Genomic DNA, 15288 nt, shown 5'->3' with positions numbered 1-15288 from the left:
AGGGCTGGGGCGGTGAGGGAGAGTGATGTATTCTTTGACTTTGCTTTGCAACGTCCAAGCGGCTGGGTTTTTTTTTTAAAAAGGCCATTGTTCACTGCTTATCGCTGCCAAAGAGAAGGAAGGTTCATTGTGCAGTTCAGCTGTCCCTCTGTGCCTGAATGAGAACAGTGAAAACATACAGCTTGTGCAGCAGCTCGGCATTGAAGTGTGGGGCAGCCCGAGATTATTTAAGAGCAGAAGACAGGTCACAAACAGGAGGCCCATCCAGCCAGTTTGGTCAGCAGTTAACCGATCCAAGGGTCCCATCCAGCTGTTTCTTGAAAGAAAGCAGGGTATCAGCTTCCAAGACATGGCTACGTAGGTTAGTCCGTGCTCTCACAGTCATTCCACGCAATGAGTAGAAAAGGAAGTGTAGTTTATTACTGTACAAATAGAATATAATCAGAAAGAACAAAGAATAAAATTTGTGTGTATTTTGGTTGCTTTGAAGAGGCCTCCACTTCTCAGCTTTTTACATTTTCATTCTGTAAATTACCTTTCTTATTTCAAAGAATGCCAAAGCTGAGTTGGCTGTTATCTCGTTTGCCATACTTTCTACAGAACAATGCCCCCCCCTTGTTCTTTCCAAGGTTATCAACTGCGCTCATGGTCATATCCTCCCGTTTAGCCTATAAAACAGGGCTAAAGTAATAAAAATAAAAGCTCCATTCTCCGGAAAACGTTATCATCAGCGTGCAGAAATTTCACAACACTGGATTTTTAATGCAGAATTCCTGCCTTCATTTTTGAATAAGTAGTTTTTCCTTACATATTATATTCAGTACTGCATTAAAACCAGCTCATATCCACCCACTTTATTAAATACTGTGCATTCCTGTATTAATTTTTTGAATTATGTTTATGCTGTGTATTATATTCAGTAATGCGTTAAAAGGCAGCTCATCTACACATACTGAAAAGCCAAGTTGCATTCAAATTCAAATAATGAAGTCTAGGTTTGCTATCTGGTGTCCAAGAGCTGTGTGCCATTCATTAGGTTTAAAAGAGGAGGGCAGAGAAAGCAGCTGACAAAGCATCTATTTTCTTGTTTTTCCATTCTTCTTTTTCTTTTTTATATCCGCCTGTCTTCAAATCATCAGTTGCTGGTCAACCTGACTTCCTGCTACAACAGTGTGGATGGGCTGAATCACCTACTCTCATAACTTTCCTTAGGTTTTTATATAGAGTGCCTGGCTGTGTGTGTTGAAAGAAATGGAAACTGGTGAGTTGACAATTGTATTTCTCCCAGACTCAAGAAACGCCGCATGTGGTCAAATACTCTGACATTAACTTCCAGATGTCAGCAGAAACTGTAGTAGTTTACTATGATAAGCAACTGTCCTCCTACTAATAGGCTTCATATAAAGATTCAATACCAAGCATTATACTGTAACATACAAATTTAAGTCTAATACTGGAGTTCAAAAACAAACAGTCCTTCATATTTTATTTACTTTGTGAAGTATTCTTGTGATGTTGTTTCATGTTTTCATACATACTACAAAACAAAATGATGTGGGTGTGATGGCATTTTACATCAAGTTTCATTTTCTGTTAACTTCAAGCTGAGACTTGCAGTTGTTTTGGTCCTTGTGCATACAGTGAATGAATGATATTACACATTTTTTCATGCAGAATTCAATCCCCTTTTCAACACTGGAGTACAGTATGGTTCCAATATGAATTTCCACATTGAGTCTGTAAATATGCAACAAACTGCTTTGAATATCCAGCAGGATTCAGTAATACCCTGGTGTGATGCATAATTTGTCCTTTAAAAATTAAAAGATTTGGGCTTACAGCTGACTTGAGTTGTTTTCAAACGAGCTGTGATTGTGCATTTTTTTCTGGATGTATCCAGGAGACATCAAAGATGTCTCATACAAATAAGTGTTAACCACTTATGGAGTAATTTAGACCAGATGAAGATAGTGTCAATATAACAATGGCAGCAATACAGGACACAGATCAAATGATAAGGACAACGCCATGTATTATGGCAGAAGTGACAACTCATGTTATGGAATTCGGTTCAACAGGGCAGTAGCATGTTTTGTCTTTGGTTTCTGTTGCAGCCAGTCTAGCCCTGGAACGGATATAGGCATGTTTCTTGCGTTTTCTTTGTTCCATTTATACACTAAGAGCAGGAACAGCAGCAGGAAGAAAATGTAGATGTGTGCTGCCATCTAGTGGATAAAACATGACATTTCCAACACAGAAAACCAGCTTAAGGCAGAACGTAGAACTTGCAAAATCCTCCAGGCAAGTGAGGAAGGCAGTATAATGCCATTACTTCAATGTATCAACCACAAAAAAAACAGCTAGCTGCTAGTTTGCTAATTTGCTCCTGTGCACTGTGAAACTCAGGTGATGTGACCCCATTGCTTTCTAAAGGCGAATGCAAACACACATATTGGGGAAGATATCTTCAACACTCTATTTCTATATCTCTCTATTTCAGTGAAAGGGGTGGAGATTACAATGTCTGAAGCACAGATGTGGCCCGGCAAGACAAGCAGAAGCTGTTTACTTCAAAGATGCTCTATTCACAAAAATAGCATGCCCTGTCCTCAATTCGGAAACAAGCCAGTTTGAAAACTTAATCATACCTGAAGCCCAGGAAGGTAGACTGAGGAAAACAGCATTGTGCTAACAAAGGCAGATGTTGATCTATGGTCAGATGATAGTTAATTCAGGAAAAGCAGTCACCATTTGATTTGACTCGCTCAAATAACAAGATTTTCATTTATTACAGCAATTATGTCCTTTTTTCCAAGTACAAAACATTGTACTGTAGCCAGTGACTTTGAAGTTAAAACCCTTCCAGGCTTCTCTCTGCCTTTGAAGCTGTCTGAGGGAAGTACTGGGAATAAGAAACATATAAGATAGAATAGCTAAGCAGAGATTCCCAGGGGATGTTGCTGATGTGCACAGAGAGTTACAAACATTGTGAAGCAATTCTGTGACACCACTCGAGAGCTCGATAAAGAGCAGGGGCACACAGATACTTTAAATACTTCTAATTAAGACAGTATTGCAATAATGCTATCAGCTTCTGAAAGGTGTCAGATATTTTGTGGTATAATGAAATAAACCACCTGTATTGTAATACTGTCATAAAATTTCCATACAGACTGGATTCTTGTGGTTCAGAAAATCAGGCTTGTTTTTTCTTGTGCAACTGGTGTTTCTGGTTGCATACATGTCTAGTCCCTTCCTGTGACCACGGCTTCAAAAGCAGACTGCAAATAATGAGGGAAATGCAAGGATTTGAGTAAAGACAGAGTTTGGTGGAGAGGTTTGGTTGGTTCCTTCCTGTGCTGATGGCTCAATACAAGAACACAAAATGGAAGAGATGGTATATACAGTAAGCAGCCTTAAGGCATCTGCTTGGATTTGCTTTGGTCTTTTTGATGTTAGTGTTGTGTTCTCATCTGTGTGGATCTGGCAACAGGAGGTCATGATACCCCTAGAAACAGCTATAGTGATCCTGGTGCCACGAGAAACATTTACAACCGAGAGGAGACCATTCTGCTTGTTTTGGTCGCTAGTAGCTAATTGAGCCAAAGATGTCACCCACCCAGGAAAAAGCCAAGATATCAACTTCAGCAATGTTGTTGGGCAATGTGATCCAAACATACCACCCTTTGTGCAAAATAGTTCCTCTTGTACTGAATGAGATTTCCAAACTCATTTCAGCCATTATTTGAAAGAAGCCAATATATCAGCTTGACAGCTGATTGGTTACCTTGTTCGACACTCCCACAATCCTTTGGGAGCCCTTCTCTCGGTTTTAAATGCACCAGCACATAGTATCCACTTGTGTAATCTGGTTTGTGTTTCACTGTTCTTTCTGAAGAGGTCCCGAGGCTGTGATGGGTTTTATCTCAGATCAGCCAATCAGTTTGTGCTTTTTTACTGTGATGCACTGCATCTGACTGTACCTGGCCATAAACACCACCAAGAGGAGTGCTAATTAGCTTGCTTTGCATCTCCTTGTTGCTCCTTAGATAATTTGATGAAAACAAAAGCAAAGGTGAGATGCAACAAAACAAATAATACTTTAATTCATCCTCATCCTCCCTCGGAATGCATTAGTTGAATTAATACACACATGATCAGCTAAATGACAATAACTCATAGAGCATGCAGATAACCTGAGGTGCATGTGTATCTACTTGTCAGAAATCAGTGGGGATTACATTGCACCTTAAACTAAATGGTCATCTGTCCTGAAAAGCATTCCAAACTCCACAAATAAGCATTTGGACCAATAAAATTTGTTGCATTTTCTCAGCAGAAACAGAAGACATGTACTGCATGAATCCCAAGGTCACTTTGCTTATGGCGAGCTGCAGTCATCATAAGAGCAAAGAAACATTTCTGGCCCAAGGGAACATTCCATGGTTGAATGTGATGCAGTTTTAATGTGTTATTGCTGGAAGAAGCCAGTGTGTTTAGATGTGTTCAATAGGTGTTCAATGACTTTCTTGCAGCAGGGATTTGCCAGAGATATTCTCCACCTGATTCACAAGTTCACTTGACTCTCTTTTTTCCTTCACACATCTTAAACAGACATTCACTGCTGAACAGGGCCGAGATACAGTAAAGATCTAAGGCTCACGTGTCATCTGTTCATACCTTTGAAGTTGCAATGATTCCTTTCCTAATCCGTATAATATATTCAATGATATATAATGAGAGGCATTAAAAAGCAAGAAATGCTAATGGTTCCAAAACTCATTTATTGTATTTTTAATCCCTATTAATATAAAATGAAATAGTTACTGCTCTTTTGTAATAATGAGCCTTATTTTCTAAAAGATAATAATCTACCAGAAGCTGCTAGTTGAAGGCTTTTGTGAAGACAGATTTCATCGAATCAGCCGAAATTTGTAAGTTGTGGTTATAGGCTTGAAGTTAAACAACGGTTTTCTTAACCACAGCTTGACTTGTTTGTTCACTTCCTCCTGTAGTACCCGAGAAGATCTGTCCCTGAATGCAGTCCACCATCTGGTGGTGTCTGTTGTCTCTCCTTCCCGTCTGCAAAGCGATGGTGAAGCACTGAAACGAAATCCTAGGCCTCAGAAGGCGAAGACTGTCTGCAGGTTTAATTGGCGGCGTTTTCCCTCTTTTGTGTGGGATTTGCACTGCAATGGCCCGTGCTTAAGCTGGGAATGGCATTTGTGCACTTTCCACCGTGCCTGTATTTTGCGGTGCTGCCATTATTTGCTTTTGCAGAGCGGAGCCCTTCAATATGATGAAACTTGTGTCTCCTTTTACAGTATGCAGTTTTCATCAGCACACTTTTTTTGTGTGCAAAAGTGCTTACAGTAATGCTCTCTGCTGTTAACCACCAGCCTCAACACTATCAACACCCACAGTTGTCCAGACTTCAAAAGACAGGCCTTTAATTGAAAGAGCTCTGTGGAGTGCGTATGTTACACACACTTACAAACGCCCCTAATTAAAGCAGTATCCTGGCGCTGGCAGGGTGAGCTGCCTCCCTGTTTCCAATTAGACTCCCTTCTCAGCATCTCCAGGATCTCCTGATTTTCAGTTGGAAAGAATGACAGACAGGCATTTGGAGGCTCTGTCAGGGAAGCTGAGAGTGTTGGCAAGGATTTGCCAAGAGCTCGAGAGCTTTGATCCAAGCCGTACTAATAAGCTGTTCAGACTAGGGGCTTCTTTTTTCCTCTGCAAATGAAGATGCAGCAATGCATCTGCTGGAAGGTGCTCCAATCATTTGAACTGCAAAAAATATTATTTTATTTGTCCAGGGCTCATCCGATGAACCCATATGTAATATTCTGCCTTAATGCCTGAAACGGAACCACTTCACGTTAATAGCCTTGAGGAAAAAAAACCCGTGATTGCTCAATAAATAAAAATGTGTTGCTTTCTTTGCTTATTTGTGCTGACTTACGTGTTTTCTCTTGTGGAAATTAGTAAAATCTAGTGCTCATAGGTGGCCATTTGGCAGACTACTGTTTCCTGCTTCACCTTAGAATACAGAAAAATAAAACAATGTATCCACGGAATCGCATATAATTCTTTACTGTCTACTATATGGCAGTAAAAAGATTTTTTCTAACGTTATATTGCTTTTTATAGAAATGCAAATAAAATTCCTTCTATTGAGAGACGACTAACCTGACCACTACCTTGGTCACTCGAGAAAATTAGGGATACAAATTAAGGTTGTTTGAAAAACGTTAAGGGCTGAAACACCCACATCCTCGTCCTTTTAAACCCGCCCACCCTACTGGAGGAGCTCACTTCGATTGGCTACTAGAGACCCCTCTCAACCTATCATTGCTTTCGATTCTCTCCGGCTCCGCCCCCAGCCGGGGCCCCACCTCCCTCTCGCTGTCTTTCCCAAGGAAATTCCTGCTGGAGAAGAAAAAAAAACATTGGAGAACGAAGAGAAAGAGCCGTATAACAGAACAGGCAAAATCCGCTCACGTACACCGCTGCATGTTTGCAAGGTTGGTGCATATTTATATTTTTATTATGCCTTGGCTGGGTATGTTTAATAATATAAATGTTTATTTGAAAACAAGCGTTATCGAATGGCCAAACTGGAGAACTAGCAAGGATACATTGTAGTCGTTTGCACTGCATCTAACTTCAATATAGATACTTTGTTGCTGCACAAAGGGAAATGTGTGGGATTGTAGATACAGCGCGATAAACGCCAACGTGTTGAGATACATTGATGGTGATTTGTACTCATTTTTTTTTAATCCTGAAGTTCATGCACGGGCATGGATCACCCACGCTGAAGGCATTTTACCCCCCCCCGTGTACAGTGGCAGGATATTTATTCAGTTCCTCTCATTCCTGCTCGGCTTTCTCTGCCGTGCGGAGGTTTGCCTGAGTGTTATGGAGTCGTGCAAACATCAGTGAAGGCAGTCGTTCAGGGTGCGCGCTGTGGGGCCCGCGCGTGTAAATCCTGACAGGTCAAAGGTCGCTTCATGGCGTTTTGCTCGCTTTTTCCAGTCGGGGGACGGTGGGACCAAACTTGAGGCTTGAGGACGGATAGCGGTGCCGTCCAATGGCAAACGAGAAATACAAATATACGAGGGGGTGTCATATCCAATCATTTTTGTCCGGGGGTAGAGGCGGGCTTATTCTTGTCAGAAACTTTAAGACGATGGTATTTCTCTTTTTTTTTTAAAGAGTTTGTGAACCACATTCGCTCTCTGTCTGTCTCCAGACTCCCGCACGATAACTCATTCCTGTTGTTATGAATCAGTGGACCTCAATACGTTGAACACAAACAAGAGAACAATCCACAAGCTTTATATATTTAATCTTGTGTTATTTTTTATTCTATGTCAGGGATGCATTCTAATATTGCAAATGAGATGTTATGAAGGCCAGAGGGCTGCTGCAGGAAACAGGCTTAGCCTCTAAAGTTTGATTTCTTTCTAGTGAGTGTTGTGTAACTGGCTTGGTCTGTATTTCACCTTTCATTTCTAAAGTGTTGATCATGCATCTTTTCAGTACCGTAAAAAAGGGAGCTTTGTGGAAGAGGAAGAACTAAAAAAAAAGTACTCTACTTTCTACAAAAGTAGAGTAGGAGAAAATTGATTTTCTCTACAAGATGTAATTCTTGCTGGTGTGTATTTTACAAGTCAAAACTATTAGCATGATTAGCATGATTTATATGAAGTGGGTCCCCTCTCATGTGTAAAATGCTTTGGGGTTCCTTCAAATGAAATGCATTACAGTGTATAAAGAGAGTAATTATGAATACTACCACTTAAAGTAATACTCAGAGACATAAAGATCTTCCTTATTTCTTATTAATAATAGTGGTAGTGTGTGCACTGTTTGTGGCAAGATTCTCAGAAATGTAAAGATGCTGGATGTGTTGTGAAGCTTTGATCAGTTCCCCAGAACTGTTAAGTACATAAGAAAGCTGTCGGTTGGACCTGTCATGTGGAGAGTGCCTGCTGACTGGCTGTTGACAGCGTGCAAACTCCCACTAAACCGAACATCTGTTTTCTCCAAAACTGTCAGCTTTGCACCCGGATGCAATGCCAGAGCCTGGCACAGAGAATGGTGTTAATAGGAGGTCAGTGACTTTCATCAAGTTATGCTGAGCCTCAGATTTTCCATTTCTGGAGTGGGACCAGGAGAAGCATTCCGAACCGTTTTTTTCCTAAATAACCTTCCTCGGGATTGTCAAGGAAAGCTTGCGTCCTGATTTACTGCAATGAAAGGAGATTCCTGCAACGAGCAACAAAGCTGTAAATAATAGGTGGAAAGTATAATGCACTGTCCACTCTAGCTTGCACGATGTCCGGCTTTCTTCCAGCAAGTTTTTTTTGTAAAAAACTGAAACATCTGGAAGCCCTTGCTCTTCATACAGCACCTCCCATATACTCTCCCTGTCGCGGTCCACGCCTCTGCTGCCCGTGCTCTGATCGTTAAGAGAAAAGCCCAGTAACGGAGGAGGAGGCAGGGTCTGTCCCTCTCACCTGCAGTGTTAAAGGCTGTGCTGTGTTCCTCGCCGAGTGACGGGAGGCGCTTTCTGGGCACTGTGCGCTAGCCCCCTTCTTCGTCGTCCTGGGTCTGCGCGCCATGTCTGATCGGGCTGCCTGCTGGGCCTTGCTGTGGCGTTTCCTTCAAGCGCGGAAACCGGAGGTGAATATCCTCTTCCTGCTTCTGGGCCTCTCGTTGGATGGAGAGCGAGGAGGTGCCAGCTCAAACCATGATTCTCTCATTACGTGCATGAATACCTTGCGTGCAACCATACGGGCGATTACAACACATAATTAGTCATATGATTTTGCATTTGTGAGTTACATCTGTTGTTGTGTAGCTGGTATCAAGCTATGACATTGTGGTCTATTCTCTTTTGTCATTGAATTGTCATAGTTTATCTTTCTTTGTTTTCAAAATACAGTGTCCCACTGGAATGCACTTTGTGAATGATATAACCTATGGATACAAGTGTGTCTTTAGCTCTAGAGTGTGATGTGACCTTTGAATATTGAACATTATCTTCGCACTGCATTGATACCCACATAAAAAATAAAATATAACAGAAAAACTGATGTCTTTTTTTAGACCGCTTTTTTGATTGATGTAAAAATAGGGGTTGTTACATCTCTCTCACCTTGTGCAATTGCAATGTCCTACATCACACAAAAGTGTCTGTTTGCCTGTATTAGGTGTCTGCCGAAAAGAGATGTTTGCCCCCACTCGCATACTTGTGATGATTCATGATGATTCGCGCTGTGGTCGCTATGGCGATGGAGTTTTTGGAGGGAGTAGGCCAATGAATTATGATCCATCTGGTGTGTGCCGACACTTGACTGGGAAGGCAGTTTTGTAGCCCATTTATCATTTGTTTTTCCTCTTTAGGCTAAAACACAAATTGTTCCAAGAATAACCCAGAAGAAATTGTCATATTTACAGAGCGCACGGGCATCGTGTCATTTGTTGGAGATTTGGATATTTTAAATTTGTACATTTATCAGCCTAAAATTAAACAATTAATGCAAAACATGACAGGATTCTTCGACCTGTCCTATTGAACTGTCCTATCGAACTGTCAGTGTAGGAGAGAAAAAGAATATGTAATAATACAACATTCAAATATCCTTTATCAGGAATCCTCTTATTTCCGGTAAGTGTCACAGCAACTCAGAACTCCTCCTACATTCATTACATTCATTAGGCGCCAGACAGACCACCTCAGGGCACAGAGAGACAGTTTAGAGATGCCAGTATAGTAGCCTGTGCATGTTATGTAAGCTTACATTGATTTCATGGCTATTTAAAATTGTTTCTGGTACTGTAGTTATCTCTTGTGCCCAGATTACGGGCCCGAATGCATCCCTGGACTGTACTCATGAACCATCCTGCTGAATTCCAAGCTCTGATTGCACTTTGTTGGCTTAGGTGTTATGCTAAATCCCTCTGTATGTGTTACAAGTAAGTCCCAGCTGGACTCTAATCTCAGTCAGTGGTAGGCTGCTCACAGGAGACACAGCTGAGGGCCTTGCTAGGAAATGGGTGTCCAATTCAGTGTTTCTGTGCACCTTCATCGGCGAGAGGCTTCTGATTCCTTTGTGCACAGTCTCTCCATTTTTAAAAATAAAAAGGCATTTTTTTTGTTTTCCTTGTGACTTTGTCTCTGAACAGAAGTCGATGGAGGAATTAAGGCAGAAATATATATTTAAAAAAACCAACTGCGCTTTGAGCGAGAAAGCTGGCGAAGCCTGTTACTTTTAAATTACAAAAGAGCAAAAATGTTTAAGTAACCCGAACATCCTTGATTGAGTTCTGTGACCTGGTGCTTCTGGGCCATCATGCCTGGTTTGCCTGTAATTGAAACTTCAGCGAAGGAAAGCAGTGCGATCGCTTTGACCAGCCTCTGTGACTTTCTGTGTAGTTTTCAGAGCCTCCATCGGTCCTACCAATGGAAAGTGCTTCGAGCCCCCCTTCACATTTCAGTGTGACTTTGGAGTTTTGTTCAGATGAGCTGCTGCTGAGGCACAGATGCATTCTCAGAAGCAGTGGCATGGAGAGCTAGATCAGTAGAAGGCATGGTTTTTAGATTAGGGGAATTAAACAGAACTCATCTCATTACTTAGCAACTCACTAATGTGTTAGATTCCTGAAACACTCTTTTGCGCTTTAGTGGTGCTTAGTAACACGCTTGGAAGGTTGACTTCAGTGACTCTCCTTGGTGGGTAATTGAACTCACAGATGGACACATTTCTGATTGCTAAATCCAGGACCAAGTTCTAATGACTCCCAGATACACAGTGCTGAAGAGGATTTTAAGCCCGCTGACTGGTTTTTATGATCTAACAGAGGTGACTGGCTTAAAAGTGCATTTTCAAGTTTCTGGTATATCGGTATAAGGGACCTATACAGGTAGCTGTTTGAAGATTTTAAAGCAGGTTGTTATGTTGGGCTTTTTACCTCCTTGTACTGGTGATCAGTAAATTTGTTACAGAGTAAAGTGGTTCACACTTGGCAACAGCAGATTTTGTCGCTCATTCCTTGCAGGACCCGGTCTGGGTACCCAGAAATGTATTTGTACGTTGTCTGGCCTTAATGTCTTAATCTTTTCAAAAAAATGTATTTTTTGTTGAGATTATTTGTGTCTGTAAGAGTGGGGATGCTATGTTCAAAAGTTAAGAGAGAAGATTTGGAGAAACAGGGCTTGTGAAATGTCTGTCAAGGATGTTCCTACTAGAGATTGTTGGAATGCATGACAGCATAAAGTCACTGAAGCACAATGCTGATTTTCACAATGATTGATTCTTGTCTGTTTTTTTCTTTCGGAAAAAATGTCAGTTTCTACATCCCTTGCTGTTGTGTGGTGAAAGGAATTCAAATTTGGCGTGAACTCCGAGAAGGGACACACAACAGCCAGGTTGCTCTTGACAAGAAACGGAGTCACAGCAGGTGATCGAATTTGATTCGGAAGGCTGGAAGAGAGATGAATTGTGATGCATCTGACAAATGGCATCCTTCATTGTGAAAAGGAATGCGATTGTGATAGTTTTACAAAATAGCTTGGAGGTTAAGTCCCACTTACCATTCTTAACGCATCTACAGTCCAAAATTTGTAATAAAACGTGCATCATAAAATATTTCTGATTTTGAAAAATGTTATGGAGACAGCGGTAAAATAAGCTATGTACGATGCCACAATTTATCTCGTTATTAAACCCCTGCTAGTCAAAGCCTCTTAGTGTAATGTCTGTGTATAGACCTTTTTTAACCTGAACTGCCAGGATAGTTCTATTTTATAAAATATGGCACATCTCTCCAGTTTTGTGCTGTTGTGGAGCAAGAATCTAATTTGGCTCCTGGGATTCTGGGACAGTAATAAAACACTCCGTGTGCTTTTGGGAAACCGGATCCTCAGTGGGAGCAGTGGAAAGTGGAATTGTGAGGTGGGACTGCAGGAAATGTGGAAGCGGTCGTGGTGGTAGTGGGGGGGCGTGGGGGCAGTCCAGGAACCCCAGACCTCCAAACCTGGAAAACAATTCTGGCTGTGGGCAACAGCACAAACAGCAGGACGAGCAATGGCGGTAATGAGGGACAGCCCCTGTTGTGAATGGCCATTTCCTTACTGTAAGGCAAAGAGCAGATGTGCAGTTTGTTTGTGGGTTCATTTGAAAAGAGCAGTATATCAATGACTTGATTATTAAAAAAGGTCTGTTGTTAGGTCTTGTAGTACTGTACTGCAGTGGAGGAGCAAAGCGATTTACTGTCCCTTGGGTGTTTCCCAGACTTTCTTTGCACTTAGTGCTTTGAGCCTCTGTGCTCTTAATGGACTCCAGATTGGACAGTGTTTTCTATCAGCAGGGTAATTCACATTGGCCTCAGTGATGACAGTGTGCTGGGCAGCCGAGAGGGGAGTGAGCTTTCTGTGGTCACGACAATTCAAGTGTCTCAGTGCTTTCTGCATTTATTTGTGTTATTTTTATGTCTGCTTTTGCTGCTTCAAGCAGCGGAAGAACCAGTCTAGAAGATTTTTAGCACATCAAAACTGCATCTGCTGGATAAAGTTCCATTAATTTAGAAGTGCTTTCTTCACACTACCACGGTACAGTTAAAAGACAAAAAAAAATCTGTTTTGGCACATGTCCGCCTTTTTTAATGACATGCTATGGAGAGTGATCGTGATGAGATGTAATTGGTGCAGTTAAATGTTTCTAAACTCTGTTGGTCCCCTCGGGAGACTGTGGAGGCCCTGATTAATGGGATAATACTGTTAAGGGTATTAATGAACAGATTGGTCCTTGCAAGGGATCATTGAATCCTCTTCACAGACAACAGGGGCTGCACAGAACACACTTGACATGCATATTATCCATTTAGGTTCCAATAATGGTTTACCAGAGAGAATCATGTTGGTCAGCCTGCGAGACTGTACAGTGGTCTCACTGAGGTTTGTCTTGGCAGCACTGTGACCATAAATTCCTCCTCCTGGGGATATAGCACACTTAATGTCATGATCTCTCTCTGTATCCCCCCGGCAGTGAGAATTAGGGGCTTTTCTGCTCAATTGCCCACGCTGGATAATAATTGTTGAGGATTCTAATGCCTGGTTAATGCATCCAAGTGGCTGACACCTGTAAAACCAGGCACCATCCAGAGTCTCCGTCGAAACCAATGGTGAGCTCTTGAAATCGAGGTCGACCGCTCCTCCTGCACAGGATGCTGAGAGGATGATTGAACCCCCAATCAAAATGCAAGATGTATTGCTCAGGCCTCTGTGGTTTAGCCCGAAGGCGACTCGCCCTCTTGTTAAAACAGGAAATACTGTAAGCATTACATGAGGGGAACGTCTCTTTAATCACTCTGGCAGACTGAAACATGTGGCAATTTAATCAGAATCAGCAGGATCCCTTTGCGGATGAGATTCGGGGGAATCGCGCCGGGACTGTGGGGCCACGACCTTTGTTCCGTCTTCATCGGGGTCAGTGCAGCCCTAACACTCTCTCAACCTGACGTCAGTTAAGATGTACTAAACACATCGTGTTCAGGGATGACGACTTCCTAAGCTCTTCCAGATGCCACTGATTTTATTAGTCGCAAGACAAATTGCAGAACGCAGCTCATTTTTATGGGGCAAACAATGTAGTGTTTAGATTAATGCATTGCTGTACAATTAATGGAATTTTTTGCAATGTATTGGTTTCCATTATTTTAGTGGGCATATAGCGATTAGCCGTATGAGCAGCACTTACTTTGAGTTATTTTTTCCAAAAATTTAAAAGATGCAATGGCCATATTCATTCGGATGGATACAGATGCTATATAAAGACTAAGTTATTTAACCTGTTTTCTTATACAGAGTAGTGAATAAATACTAAAAGAGCTTCAAAATGTCTTCAGCTTTTGTGAGTTGACATTCCTTTGACAATCTTTAAAACAAGCTGACCTCTTCTCCGGCCCTCCGTGAGTACAGGTTTGCACCCGGTGAAGCATTTCTGCATTGTGAGTCTGCAGACGTCTTTTTCACATGTAGAAATGAGTGGGGGAAATAGCAGTGTTTCCACAGATGCAATAAGAACGACCAATTCAGGGCGAAAGCTGTGTGCTCAGCAGCCCCATTCAAAGGCAGATGAAACCAGCAGGCGTTGTCAGCGCTCTGTGTCAGTTCACTGCCAGAGCTGATGCATGCCATGAGCGGGGTTTGTGGATTTCTTCTGTCCGCCTTCCCAAAATAGTTCGGGAGAGAGAGTGACATTCTGTGTTCGCCTGCAATAACTGTTCAGGAACGGAGTCTTAGAAAACAGCGTTTTGATTTTGCAGCATTTTACTTTTTTTCTGTGGTCACCTTCGTTTATTAAAAATGACAATCATAGAGCACACCTAAAAAAAAAGTTCATTGTTGGTGGTGGTGCAGGTTGAAGAGATGATATTGGAAACCTGCTGCATCTTTTAGTGCTTATTATAGTTTATTGCAGAGGAAGGAATAAGACATCTGCCCAAAGGCATTTTTTTTTTTCAGAAACGGGAATGCGTGCATTTTAAAGTATGACATAAGCTGTGTCATGACGCGCTCTCTCTTGGTGGCTAGACCGCCGAAATCTTGTTCGAAGTGGGTTTCTCCATTCCTGAGCTTCTCAGCTGCAAGGCTGCTGCTGGCCAAGAGGCAGGTCAGCAGTGTGTGTGTCTCCTCGTGGGCGGGGTCGATTAACATGTGTCCGTCACCCAGATCCTCTTTAATAGGGATATTAAAGACCTGAAGATGCACAGCCTCTGTAGGAGCTCCGGCTGAGAGAGGCTGAACCCTTCTGTCAACTTGCTTGACTGGTAAAAGGCTTACGTAAGGACCAGATGGCCTCTTACTCACTGGACCCCTATAAAGGACACTTATTTCCTTGTTAAAGCCATTTAAGAGCCAAAGAATGGCTTGGATGCAACCTGTCCACACTGCACCCTCTGCTCTAATGAAACTATACAACATGACCTTTTGGCCTGAGGTCAGGGCACTGATTTTGCAGAAAGCTGGTCTGCAGAGAGGAGAAGCTGCTGCACCAAAGTTGTACCAGTTGCTTGACAGAACGACGCATACGCTGAAATTGCAGAACTGTATCAGTGTCTGCTAATGAATAAATAATGTCCATTAATACCGTAGCGGTGCAGCTTGCTTAACGAGCATTGTGCTTCTATAGATCTTTTCCCTGAAGCAAACTACAAACGTCCTGATGTCGTAATTTAACAGTGTGTCGGGCTTTTAGTGTTTTATCTTTCTTT

General features: G+C 42.0%; 1 protein-coding gene across 1 annotated transcript in view; it reads left to right on the top strand.

Moving 5' to 3' along the window:
- Window positions 1-6447: 6447 nt before the first annotated feature.
- Window positions 6448-15288, top strand: part of ccdc102a (coiled-coil domain containing 102A) — a 63021-nt gene continuing 54180 nt past the window's right edge. Inside the window, exon 1 of the mRNA XM_088939298.1 lies at window positions 6448-6527. The gene's annotated coding sequence lies outside the window, so the exon portion shown is untranslated. The remainder of the gene's footprint in view (window positions 6528-15288) is intronic.

This window comes from Atractosteus spatula, chromosome 21, assembly GCF_055471065.1.
Source record: "Atractosteus spatula isolate fAtrSpa1 chromosome 21, fAtrSpa1.hap1, whole genome shotgun sequence".
In the NCBI taxonomy this organism is placed as follows: Eukaryota; Metazoa; Chordata; class Actinopteri; order Semionotiformes; family Lepisosteidae; genus Atractosteus; species Atractosteus spatula.
This window is presented reverse-complemented; position numbering and strand designations above follow the sequence as displayed.